The following is a 12,743-nucleotide window of genomic DNA, read 5'->3' on the forward strand; positions in this document are numbered from 1 at the left end:
AAGATCTGGGGATTTCATAAATTTACATTTTAAGATATTTAATGTATAGGTATAGATTTAGACCAAAAATCTAAACATATGGCTAAAGTAAGAATACTTAATCAGAATCAGTTATTATAATAGCAATTTAAAATGCGTATTAACCTTAAGTTTAACTTCAAGTATATTATTTAATGATGCAGAGCAGAGAAGTATTTTTCTCACTGAAGAGTAAGTTTGCTTTTTTAAGCTGTTTAGTGAAGGTCACGTTGAAGAATACATTGTAATTTTATTGTTAGTATGAAACTGAGGAACACTGTAAATATTACCTTCGGGTGCCTAAAATAAATCAGAGATCATAAACATTGATGGTGAAGTGTACCCTTGTGTCTTGTGGGGACAGATTTTCTTAAATTATTAATCTTGTAAATGGTTTGAGAAACCTTGTAAATGGTTTTTACACTATGGCTGAAAAGTGTGCCCCATATGTCAGAAATTGAAGAAAGTCTATTTGGTATTTATGGATTGATTCAAAATATTTTTAAATGAGTTGAAGGAACCTACGAATAAAAATGTTAGTTGGCCCTAAGACTGAAGAGTGAATTTTAATTGTCCTAATTAGAATCAGTATACCATGCTACTAATTTCCTGTTGTGTTTTGCCAGTAATTTGGATGCCTATTACTCCATCAGATATTAAATGAAGTCATATGTAATTAGAGAAGTAAATTACCTGTAATTTATGATTCTAAATTTTTATAACCTACTCTTCCAGACTCGTCTCTCTCAAAACTTTTATTCATTTTCTAGCTGATTCAGAATAGAAAGCTGATTCAAAATAGAAGCATCCGATGTAACTTTTATACAGTATGTTTCTTTACAGCCATGTATTTGTATTAAAAAGGCCAGTTGAAATGGGTCATCCAAAAGCAAAAAGTTTTCTAGGCAGAAAGGTTTGAGCCTTATCTAAGAATATACTTTAATACTGTCCTCATTAAAACAACAAAAAGTAAAGTAAAACAAAACAAAAATACTTCCCACGTTTGCCTTCATAATCTTCCTCTGTTTACCAATTTAGCTTTCACTGTCTTCTGATGAGTATTGACTGTTAGCAGTTGCCTTAACTACATGTTTCTAGGCCAGTCAGTAAGGGAGTGCATTGAGCGTGGAATACTTAAAACAATAATAAAACTAAGTCGTCTGTATTTACTGTGACCATAGGCCAACAATTCTAAGAGTGTCAGTAATAAGATTACTGTCTGAAAAGATATCATAGATCTGAATTCTAATTTAGTAGCTCCAAGTTATTACTGAGTTTTACGTTTTACACACACGCAGTTTAAAATTTTTCAGTTATTACATTTCTATTACTCATCCTTTGATAAACATTGTATTTTTTTGAGAGTTTTATATCTTATTAGTGGGAAATGGTTTTTTTTTTAACATCTTTATTGGAGTATAATTGCTTTACAATGGTGTGTTAGTTTCTGCTTTATAACAAAGTGAATGACTTATACATATGTCCCCATATCTCTTCCCTCTTACGTCTCCCTCCCTCCCACCCTCCCTATCCCACCGCTCTAGGTGGTCACAAAGCACCGAGCTGATCTCCCTGTGCTATGCGGCTGCTTCCCACTCTCTATTCTACCGTTTGGTAGTGTATATATGTCCATGCCACTCTCTCACTTTGTCACAGCTTACCCTTCCCCCTCCCCACATCCTCAAGTCCATTCTCTAGTAGGTCTTCGTCTCTAAACATTGTATTTTTAAAGGAAAGTTAACTGGGAGAATTTTTACTTATAGCGTTGAAACACACACCAAGATTAACAGTTCAGAATCACCCAAGCTTTAAGCTCAGTGTTTCTAACCCCTCTGATACTACATATTCATGTAGTCAACAGTAAATTCAAAACAAGCAATGAGAGCATAGTTGCTGTAAAGATGAAAGAATGGACCTTGAGTTACTTCAATTCTGACATTTGATGTAACCATTTGGTAGTTTTATTTAAGACTTAAATAGAATGAGAACTGTGAGGTATATATTTTTTGGGGAAATACTTGTGAATTTTAGTTCATACATTAAATATTTTACTGAATTTTAATATCTGAACTTTTTAATTCTAAACTTTATTTTTTTAATTGTACGTTTCATTTTAATGTTTTTAAAACTAATGCTAATAAGGCACATCAGGGCATAATTTAGTAGTTACCTAAATTGTATCTTTGCAGACTCTTATTAAACAATATTATGTTTCTTAAAACTTTTAAACATCATGTTTACAATTCAATACAACAGTTTTAACTAGCTGCATTTTTTTATGGTCATTACTAATATTCATTTTATATCATGATCATTACATAAAATAAGTTTTTCTTAGTGAAGAGGCTTTTAAAAATGTGTTCCAGGTATCCAGTATAGTAGTGCTGACCTAAAACAAATAGATTGCCAGTTTTTTATCCAGGAAAAATGTGTTTATTAGAGATCAGCAAAGAATTACCACTCAGGGTCTGCAATAGTGGCGAGCCAAGTGCAAGTATCCCCCAGCAAGGAGAGGAGAACTCTTTTAGAGAGGGAGAGGAGGAAGCTGGGAGGGCTGTATTAAACCGAGCCCATTGGAAGAACTGAGAGTTCATAGTGTAGTGGCTTTCCGTAGGCTGAATTGGTAGTCTCTCTCTGGCTGAGCTCTTCCCAGGAAAGAAGAGGAAGTCTTTCTGTTGGGTTCTGCTGTGGTTGTAGAGCTCCTCCTTCTTGCCTCCCAATTTTATTTCAGTTGAGGTTTCTGTTTATTAATTTTTATAGTAGGTACACTCCTGAGTTTAACACTTCTTCCTCCTGCAAGGTAAAGACTAACTCAAAAGCCAGATCACTTAAAAAGTTTTAAAAAGTGAGATCCCTTTTTATTAAACCTTCTTTGTCCTAATGGAAAGCAAATATTGAAAATTATGTTTTTACTTAGTATAAGTAAACATAAACAATCATTTATCTCCAGTCTTTTAAAACTCCATTTACTTTATTTAAATGTAAGCCAAGCTCTCAGCTCATTCGTTAACATTTAAATACCAAAGTATGGGGCTTCATAAAGGCCCTTGTAGAACTGATGAATTTGAAAAATGGAAAGCAGTTGAAGAACTGAAAGTGTAGCATTATATGTAATCGGTTTACTATGCCTAATGAAAAGGGGGACTAAAAATAAAAGACTAGGGCTTCCCTGGTGGTTAAGCGGTTAAGAATCCGCCTGCCAATGCAGGGGACACAGGTTTGATCCCTGGTCCGGGAAGATCCCACATGCCGCTGAGCAACTAAGCCCGTGTGTCACAACTACTGAACCTGCGCTCTAGAGCCTGTGAGCCACAACTCCTGAGCCCATGTGCCACAACTACTGAAGCCCACGACCCTAGAGCCCGTGCTCCACAACAAGAGAAGCCACCGCAATGAGAAGCCTGCGCACCGCAACGAAGACTCGCCCCCGCTTGCCGCAACTAGAGAAAGCCCGTGCACAGCAGCAAAGACCCAATGAAGCCAAGAATAAATAATAAAATAAATAAATTTATTTAAAAAAATTTTTTAAATTAAAAGACCAAGGAATACATATAGCTAAATAGCACTTTATCAAGAATCTGCAGAGAAGAGTAAGTAATTTTGGTTAGGTTTAAAAACATATTCAGAACTCAAATTGAATAAAATTTTATGCTCTTAAACTTTAATAACAGAATAATTCCTACTTGATAAGAGAAACATTCTTTTTGCATGAAAATCTTACCCTGAATTCATCTTAAAAGTAATTCCCCACTTGCTCTACATTCTATTGTAATCTATGGTATTATTTCATGCCAGTAATTTTAAGATAGAATGTTATAGGCCCATGGATGATTTCCATAAGAACAGACAGCTGTAAGTACTTTTAAATCTTCTTTCTTGCTCATATTGAGGAAACATTAGGAACAGAAAAGAAATAGATTAGGTATACTTAAACATTATTAAAATGTCAGGCTACTTTCCCTTTTTCAGGTGAATTAATTGCATATATTCCAGAAAAGGCTTATCTCAGCAGTAATTACTCTCCTCGTCAGGTCTGTGAGACAGATGTACAGTGTGACTATGACAATATCCTATGATACAAAATGGGGATTATCCTCGAGTTCCTTACACACTGCAGTACCCTGATGAAGACCTGCCAAAAAAGATACAGTCTTTAATATTCTACTGCACTTGGCTTGGCAATCTTACATATTTGTTTAAGTCTTTATCATGAAATGTTGTCATATTCTAGTTTGGTATGGATATGGGGAAATAACTGTGGTATAATTTAAATGCCAATATGAAGGTATTTTACCTTAAAGACATATGTAAGTTTTAAAAGAAACATGAAGCCAAGTTATGGCCAAATTAGGCATGTAGCTGAAATTTATATATAAAGTTGTTGGATATTTTTATACTTTTATAATTTATTCTATAAGGGGTGTCATACAACTCAGTCTTCTCTTCATTCTTTTATTATACCAATTGCTTAAAGTAATTTACCATGTAAAATATGTAAGTAGTCAATGGGATATAAAGATAGCCAAAGACTTAGAATTAGGGGGGAAAATATATAAATCATGCTCCCAAATTCCTGAAGGAGTTAATATGCAAAATAATACAGTGTGTCTGCATGTATGTTATATTTGTGTGTAAATACGTGTATATAAATGTAAATAAATTACATATGTAAAACATATATGTAACATGTAATATTCTACTTCATGGTAGTGTCTTTAAACATTTGAAAGCCAGTCTGAGCTAGGGTCTTTGACTGCAGCAGGGGTTAAACAGATAAAGAAGTTGAGTGGTCTCTCTCAAGGAGCCAACATTCAAGTAAGGGAGACAGGCGTAAACAAATCATTTTAGTTAAAATAACCATAATTTACTGAGGTCCTACTCTTTGACACATGCTCTGAATGCTTTAGGTTTATTATTGACTTGAGTTTTTAATAATAAAATTGAGAAGTACTGATCTCGGGTGGCCTCAGCCTGCAGCGGCTTGAAGCAGGATTTCAGTTCCCAGCCTGAGATTGAGTTCGGGCTGCTGCAGTGAGAGCGCTGAATCCTAGCCACCAGACCAGCAGGGACCAGCGACCAGTGGCCCGTGACAAGGCTCTGGCCTGTCAGCTGTGTAGAAGTGAATTTTCACATAGAGACGGAAAGTAGTGAAACAAGTGAGGTGTTTATTAGGAGGAAAAAGAGTATGTGTGGATAGACACACAGGTGGGCTCAGAGAGAGTTGCACCCTCATGGTCATCTGAATCACGCTTATCGGGGATGTCTTCCGGGTTTCCTTTGGCCAATCATCTTGCTTTGCCTGGTTCTAAGTCTGTAACTGGTATATCTCAGGGTCCTCCACTGTGTGCGTGTGCATCTCTTAGCCAAGATGGATTCTAGTGAAGAGGCCTATGGGTAGTTGACATCACTTACTATGTGGCTGTGCCCCCTCCCTTTTTGACCTTCAAGGAGCCTGTCTGCACAAGTATCATCGGGAAGGTCTCCTTGACCTCAAGAATGAGAAATATGTGGTCTCCATCTTTTGTCTAGGCAGGGCTCAGCTTCTTTTCTCACTCTTCCTCTCGGAGTTTCTGTCCACTGGGAACAAATTCCAGCTGCTCAGCCTGGGACCCATCTATTTCCTGCCTCGGTACCTGTTGTCACGTGCAGTTCATCTAGATTAAAATTGAACTTCAGAGGGATTAAGTCATTTGTTCAAGTCTGCATAATAAGTGATAGGGTTTGAAGCAAAATCAGACTCCATAACCACTTTGTCCCTACTACATGTAATAGGTTTATAAATCACAAAACAGTGAGGTTAGTGCTATACAGTTTTCCTTTGCTACTTATCCATACAGTAATAAAAACAATAGCTCCGGTTCATTGGTTACTTAGTCTGGTAATAGCGGTCAGACTTCGGTCAGGGCACCAAGGGTGTGATATGAAACAGGCAGACTTGGAGCGGTTACCTATGGTACTTCTCACAGCCTTGGAGCATGTGAGAAGTATGGTGGCTTTCCTCGGAAAGGACAGGGGACGTCACGGGCACATCATTTCTGTTACCATGTTCTTTTTCATGGATACTTCTTGCATCTAAGTAAGGACACTTAATGAAATCCATATTTAAAACGTTCTTGTGAAACGATATAAATGCAAAATAGGTGGCACAGTAAACAGTGATGATAAAATGGAAGAGGAAAACAGAACTTATAAAATCATGTCAAGACTAAGAATCAAAAGAAATTATAGAAGCAAAAAGGAAAGGCCAAACTCAAAATTGATTCTTATCTAAAATATTCTAGAAATCAAAGAAACAGGGAACAGCATTCAACGAAACAATGAAACAATGTTCAAAAGTTTAGGTAGTGCTAATGTAATCTGCTTCTCATTTTCAAAAGAAAACCATTTGAAATAGTTTGGCAGTTGTCAAACTAATTTTTTTTGCAATAAATGGTCTATAATGTGAACATTCAAACATACAATGTACATTTGTAAAAATACCAAAAACCTGAGGTATATGAAGCAATTAAGTGCCCATACCATGTGTCACTATTACACTAGGCAATTTGCTTATGTATCTCACCCTCAGTCATACTTTTTCTTCATACTTGAGGAAGTTGAGGCTTAAACATATTAAATTGCTCGAAGTTACAGAACTACAAGATGTCATTTAAAGAATATAGGTGTATGTAACTTAATTTGACTACGTGTGCTATGGAGAAGGTAAAGGTATTTCACTGTATGTTCCTTAGATCATTTCTCACTGTTTACAGCATGCACAGATTGAAGTATCAGGTTGAAAGGAACAGAAAATAGAAACCAGGTAAAGTCAGCGGTTATAGGGATTTCTGAACCACTGAAGTTCATGGAATTTGGTTGCTTTGGAATGAGAGCCCCTTAAAGTTCTTATAATTTCCCAGACACAACTGCCAATTTTCCTTTAAGAAAACTCTCAATTCCTAGTACATTTTCACAGCCCTTGGTTTATTCGACAGCCAGTGCAGATTAACTTGACTGAGTGTTTAAAGGCTCCCAGGGTTTGAAGCTGCTGTACCTACCATTTTTTTTCCTTTCAATTACATAACTTTTGTCAATTGTCCTTTCTCTGTGAGGAAACTAGTTGGGTAGCAACATTAAATTGCTATTCTTTTTTTTTTTTTAATTTATTTTTGGCTGAGTTGGGTCTTTGTTGCTGTGCGGGCTTTCTCGAGTTGCGGTGAGTGGGGGCTCCTCTTCATTGCGGTGTGCGGGCTTCTCATTGCAGTGGCTTCTCATTGTGGAGCACGGGCTCTAGGCGTGCAGGCTTCAGTAGTTGTGGCTCGCAGGCTCTAGAGCGCAGACTCAGTAGTTGTGGCGCGCGGGCTTCAGTAGTTGTGGCTCGTAGGCTATAGAGCGCAGGCTCAGTAGTTGTGGTGCACTGGCTTAGTTGCTCTGCAGCATGTGGGATCTTCCCAGACTAGGGCTTGAACCCGTGTCCCCTGCATTGGCAGGCAGATTATTAACCACTGCGCCACCAGGGAAACCCTAAATTACTATTCTAAAAAGCGACTGAACTTTAGAAAAAGCTGAGAAGTAAAGCACATGTAACACCAATATAGTAGATGTCCAATCCATGTAAGCTTCTCTTCCCGTTGTCCTTTGTTTTAGTTTTATCCATTTACTCATCTTGTATTCCGTTTACTTTTCCCAAGTACTCTGAATTGTCAGTTTTATCATTCTCACTGAGTTGCAAACAGGGAAACTAAAGTTCAGCACAAATAATGAACTTTCCCATTAGCTAATGAGCCGCAGATGAGAGCCTGAAGGGTGCTTTAGGGCAGTGCAACCCTGCCTTTGCTTAAGACGGACTTCCTGTTGGATAAGCAAAGAGATGCCACATTTTGGAAGAGAGGGTGGTAGGATAGAATCAATTAAAAAGATACTTGTTTATTGACTTTCGCTTCCTAGCTATCTGACTTTTTAACTAAAAATAGGTACTATCCCTACTTTTCTATCATTCTGTGTTCTGAGATCTTGGACTGAATAGCCTATCTTGTTTTTCATCTAAGAAATCTATAACATCTGTATATTTTTCATGGAGGAAAGTCTATTTTTTTCCTCTTCGGAACTCTGTCAAAATAGGCATATTTGTTTTAGCAAGAAGAGCCAAGCTGCTAGACAGATGACACTATGCCTATTACAGTACTCAAGATTGGCTACATAATTTGAGTTATCTCCAATATGTTGCAAAAGGTAGGCACCTGGCAAGTTTAATGTCATCCATCTGATGTAATTGAACTTAAGGTTGGATGAGTAAGTTTATTTCATCCTTAAAACGTTATGGACACAAATGTCATTATATCAACAACAAATGCTGCTGTTTAAGTCTCACTATTTGCATATCGTAATGGAGGGTATTTTTGCATAAAATAGTCTTAACTATTAAGTAAAACTTGACTCTATTTTTGATTATTGATGAAAGTTATCTAAGTGGCAGAAGAGAAGAAATATGCTATCCATTATTCCACTACCACAACACGATTCTTCTGGATATATTCAGGTATTTTTCCTCCCTTTTTTATATAGTGGAAACATTAATAACTAAATATTTTGTACTGATTTTTTCTTAATTATATATCAAATACATTCTGTGTCTAATTATTTTCTTAAAATTGTCAAAAATAACATTACTGGAGTAAAGGACAAGACATTTTTTCACAAGCTTTACGTATTACTACTTAAATAGTTAACTTAAAAGTAGTGGTATAAGTCCATATTTACTAATATTTTTTGCCAGTTGTATATTAAACATAAATGGGTCCTTCTCTGAAACAAAATGAAATTTCAGTGACTGTTTTCTTTCCCATTGGAAATGTATGCAAATGAATAGAAAATTGATTTTAGTTGCATATATTCAGTTAGACCAGAGAGAGATACATATAAACATTTGATAATACAACCAAAACTATGAATTTTTTCTGAGCTGTAGCAAATGGGCAAACTATATAAAAAAATGAAGCTTCACTGTTTAATGTATTAAAGTGTCTAATTTTTAGAAAACTATGTAACTTAAGCGTGTTAACTGTTTTGAGTTGAGTGTTTTCTCCCTTTGAGTCTTCTCTTACTAAGTAGGCAGAAGTATGGTTACCAAAGTACATTATCTTAGAGAGCCTAAATAATGTACTGCTTTCTGGAAACCTGTTATGTCTGTTATTAGGCAAGTGAACACTATTCCTTTTGTCAGTTCCAAAATATGTAAACACTTTCCGTATTCTTATTTTACTCAGAAGTGTTTAACTACTAAAAATTCACACCAAAGGTTACTGACGAGACCAATCTTTCCCAGAACTTTACAAATTTATCTTCTGAGAACTATAGTGTGTGTATTTGGAAAAAAAAAAATTAGTGAACAATCAAATTTGCAACTTACAGTAGTCTTCTGTAAACAATATGCTAAACTTTTTGAAAAGAATACATTTCCTGCATTTAAATACCGAAGCTACTGGTAAACTAAGTGCATTTTATCCTATTCCTACTCCATCTTTGAGGAGACAGGAACATACGCACTTATTATAGCTTTAAAGACGACCAATCTTCCATTATTGAGTGCTTTTTCAATAACCTGAGGGGCTGACTCTTTTCTCTTTAACACAAGCATAGTGTAAAGTAAGTAGACTCTGAAGTTATGGAGACAACTGCGGGGCTTTTTTCTTAGCAATAAGAAAGACTTAGGATAAGGGATTTGTGTCTCTATAAAGACATTTCATTTGCTCACTGCCACCCAGTGCCCAGTATTAAGAACCAGTGCATGACCCATAAGCACTCAAATATTTATTTAATGAATAAATGAATATGTTATTCTAAATAGGCAAAATATATTCCTAATTCCTTAAATGAAATAAGCCCTTCCGTGTGTTATATATGCAACTCTAAATGAATTTTCCCATATTTTCAGTTTAAAGGAAGTTCTTATAAGATTGCTGTCAGTTGGCTCTCACGGAAGTCACAAACCTGTTTCCCTTCCTAGTATTCACAAGGTGATTACTAATGATCAGGATAAACTCTAAAGTGAATAATTTATTTCTTGGTAACAATCAACTTTAAATCATTAGGATTTCATGCATCATTCTCAAAGGGTAAGTTGAATATTATTACCTCAGTAAACTGAATGAATTATTGATACTAGACACCACAATGATGTTAGATGCTACTTGAATTTTAATAGTTTCAATACAACCTTCCTTTTACCATTAAGTTTCCTTGACTAATTACAGTGCAGAAGAAAAAAGTTAACTCCATTCTAGGAGTATTGAAGGATAGTTTTGAGGTGTTTGTTACTAATGCAAATTAAGAACTATATCTCTATCAAACATGTCATTTTCAACTGATTCTAATATTTAAAAATACCTTTTTCATTTGTGCCTACTAACAGTTTTTCTTAGAATTTTAATTTTACCTTTTCCCAAACTACTGCAACCAATTACAGCTTCAGATTTAGACTTCTAAATGCAATGACATTAGACATATTTTGCCACTGCATATTTAAGGCCACTTTTATGGTGTGAAATATTTATTACCTGGGAGCCATGAGATCACCCTGCAGGGCTATAATCCCAATTCAGTGATATGGTTAGAATCACTGTGTTGATACATAGGACTCGCCCCTTGAGCATATTTTATTTAAATTGAGTTGAAAATTTTTCTATTCTTTCTCGATACATCCTTGATAACATCTAATGCTCTGTCAGCAGTGCCTGGAACTCTCGTCAAAGATGACAGCTTAGGAAAACCAGATTTTCCCAGAGAGAGATATCCAGTGAGAATGTAGTTTTAATTTCGTCAACTTGAAATAGATTATACCAGATTGTTTTAATTGTATGCAAGACATCTGGGAGAATTTTGCTGCAGTCTAGAGAATCATATGACATTGTGAAACGTTTGCCTTATTACAGGCAACCCAAGGTCTGGGGCATAGTGGTGCTATGTTTCCTAATTTTCTAGTGACTTCACTCTACTGAATTAAGCCTAGAGTGCAATGATAGAGACTCTGCCAATATAAGCATTATTAATATCACATATACTTTCTTAAGCTTATAGCACCTAAAAACATCAGTTCATCAAACATATGTATGAACATATATTTAAATAAACAGAGCAAGTTTAAATAAAGTGTGAGCGTACTTTTTATACAGCTTCCAGCTACAGGTTCTGAAACAGCTGAAATCTAAACATGAGATAAGGCAAGGACCTGTGCCCTCCATATGTCTCTGATCTCGTTCGGGCCGCTAGAAGACAATACCATAGACTGGGTGGCTTAAATGATAAGCATGTATTTCTCACAGTTCTGAAGGCTGGACGTCTGAGATCAGGGTGCCAGCATGGTTGGGTTCTGGTAAGGGCTTTCTTCCACGTTGCAACTATCAATTTCTAGGCGTATCCTCACATGGCAGGAAGAGAACAAGCTAGCTCTCTGGTCCCTTACTGTAAGGGCATTAATCCCGTTCCTGAGGGCTCCACCCTCAAGACCTAATCACCTTCCAAAGACCCCACCTCCCAAGACCATCACTGGGGATTCAACTTCATGTACGAGTTTTGGGGGGACAGAAGCATCCAATCTCTAACAGGTCTGTAGAGTTATTACATGCTTACCAAACTTGCTGCAAGCTCATGGCTGCATCACGTCTATGGTCCCAAAAGTGGGACTACAAAGAGACATGGTTTATTTCTAGAAGTCAGTTCCTAAGCCCTGGTCCACGTATGTTTACATGGAAGGAGGAACAAGAGGAGAAGCCCACATCAACAGATCAAATTATCTCAAAAGAGACCCTGGGAAAGGCTGAGCTCCCTGTATTCCATTCTTTCACCCAGTCTCACCGGTCAGATAGGACAGTTGCCGTCTGTTGTTGAAGCGTATAGGTTAGGACTACAACAAAGACTGGAAGTCCTTTGCCCAGTCTTCATAAAGGGTAGAAGTTCATACTTAAAAACTAATAGGATCACTGAAGGAAAAGAAAATGTTCTTCTCCCAAGGGAAGTGTCAATAAAAGACTGATGCATAAATTGTCCCTTTATTCTTCTGTAGTCATTAGCTAATACTCTGGTCTTTGACTTAGTGGCTTGGATTGAAATTATAATAAATTAATATAATTATGTAATACAACATAATTGTAAAAAGGTACTACAACATGCATATGACGTGTTCTGTAAAGTACCCTTTTGATCTCTGCTGTTTCAGTAACTTGAGGTTATTTTATTATAACAAGTCTGCCATTAAAATGAGTGTCATTTACTTAGTAGAAGAGAGGATCCTTTGTTTTACTAGAGGTTAAAAAGAATCTCCGTCAGTTCCATCAAAGTCTAATATTAAATGTGTGTGGGTGGAGAAGAATGTGGAAAAAGGATGTATGTTAGTTCAGAAATAGAAAGGAGACAAAATAACCATTTTCTATTACAAAAGAGGTCGACTCTCTGACATTCATTTCACCATAGGAGATCGGTAATCTTCGTTTTAGAGAAATTAGTTGGTAGTAGTGCTCTTTATGAAGTGCTGTGTGCTCAGATCCTGGAAGAACTTTTCTGCATTGTGATTAGCCTCAGATGTCTAGCCTGGAGTGTTTCACACTTTTTTAGCTTTGTGATTACATCCTCCCACTAGGTATCTGATGAACTGAAGTAGATAGCCCTGAATTTCAGCAAACTCAGGAGTAAGGTTTTATGAGTAGTATTAAAAAGAAATTTAAAATGTCAATATTGAAAATGTTTCATAC

General features: G+C 36.3%; 1 protein-coding gene across 18 annotated transcripts in view; it reads left to right on the forward strand.

Moving 5' to 3' along the window:
* CCSER1 (coiled-coil serine rich protein 1) overlaps positions 1-12,743 on the forward strand; it is a 1,341,341-nt gene that overhangs the window by 647,428 nt on the left and 681,170 nt on the right. The gene's annotated exons all lie outside the window — the stretch shown is intronic.

This window comes from Physeter macrocephalus, chromosome 7 (assembly GCF_002837175.3).
Source record: "Physeter macrocephalus isolate SW-GA chromosome 7, ASM283717v5, whole genome shotgun sequence".
NCBI classification, from domain to species: domain Eukaryota; kingdom Metazoa; phylum Chordata; class Mammalia; order Artiodactyla; family Physeteridae; genus Physeter; species Physeter macrocephalus.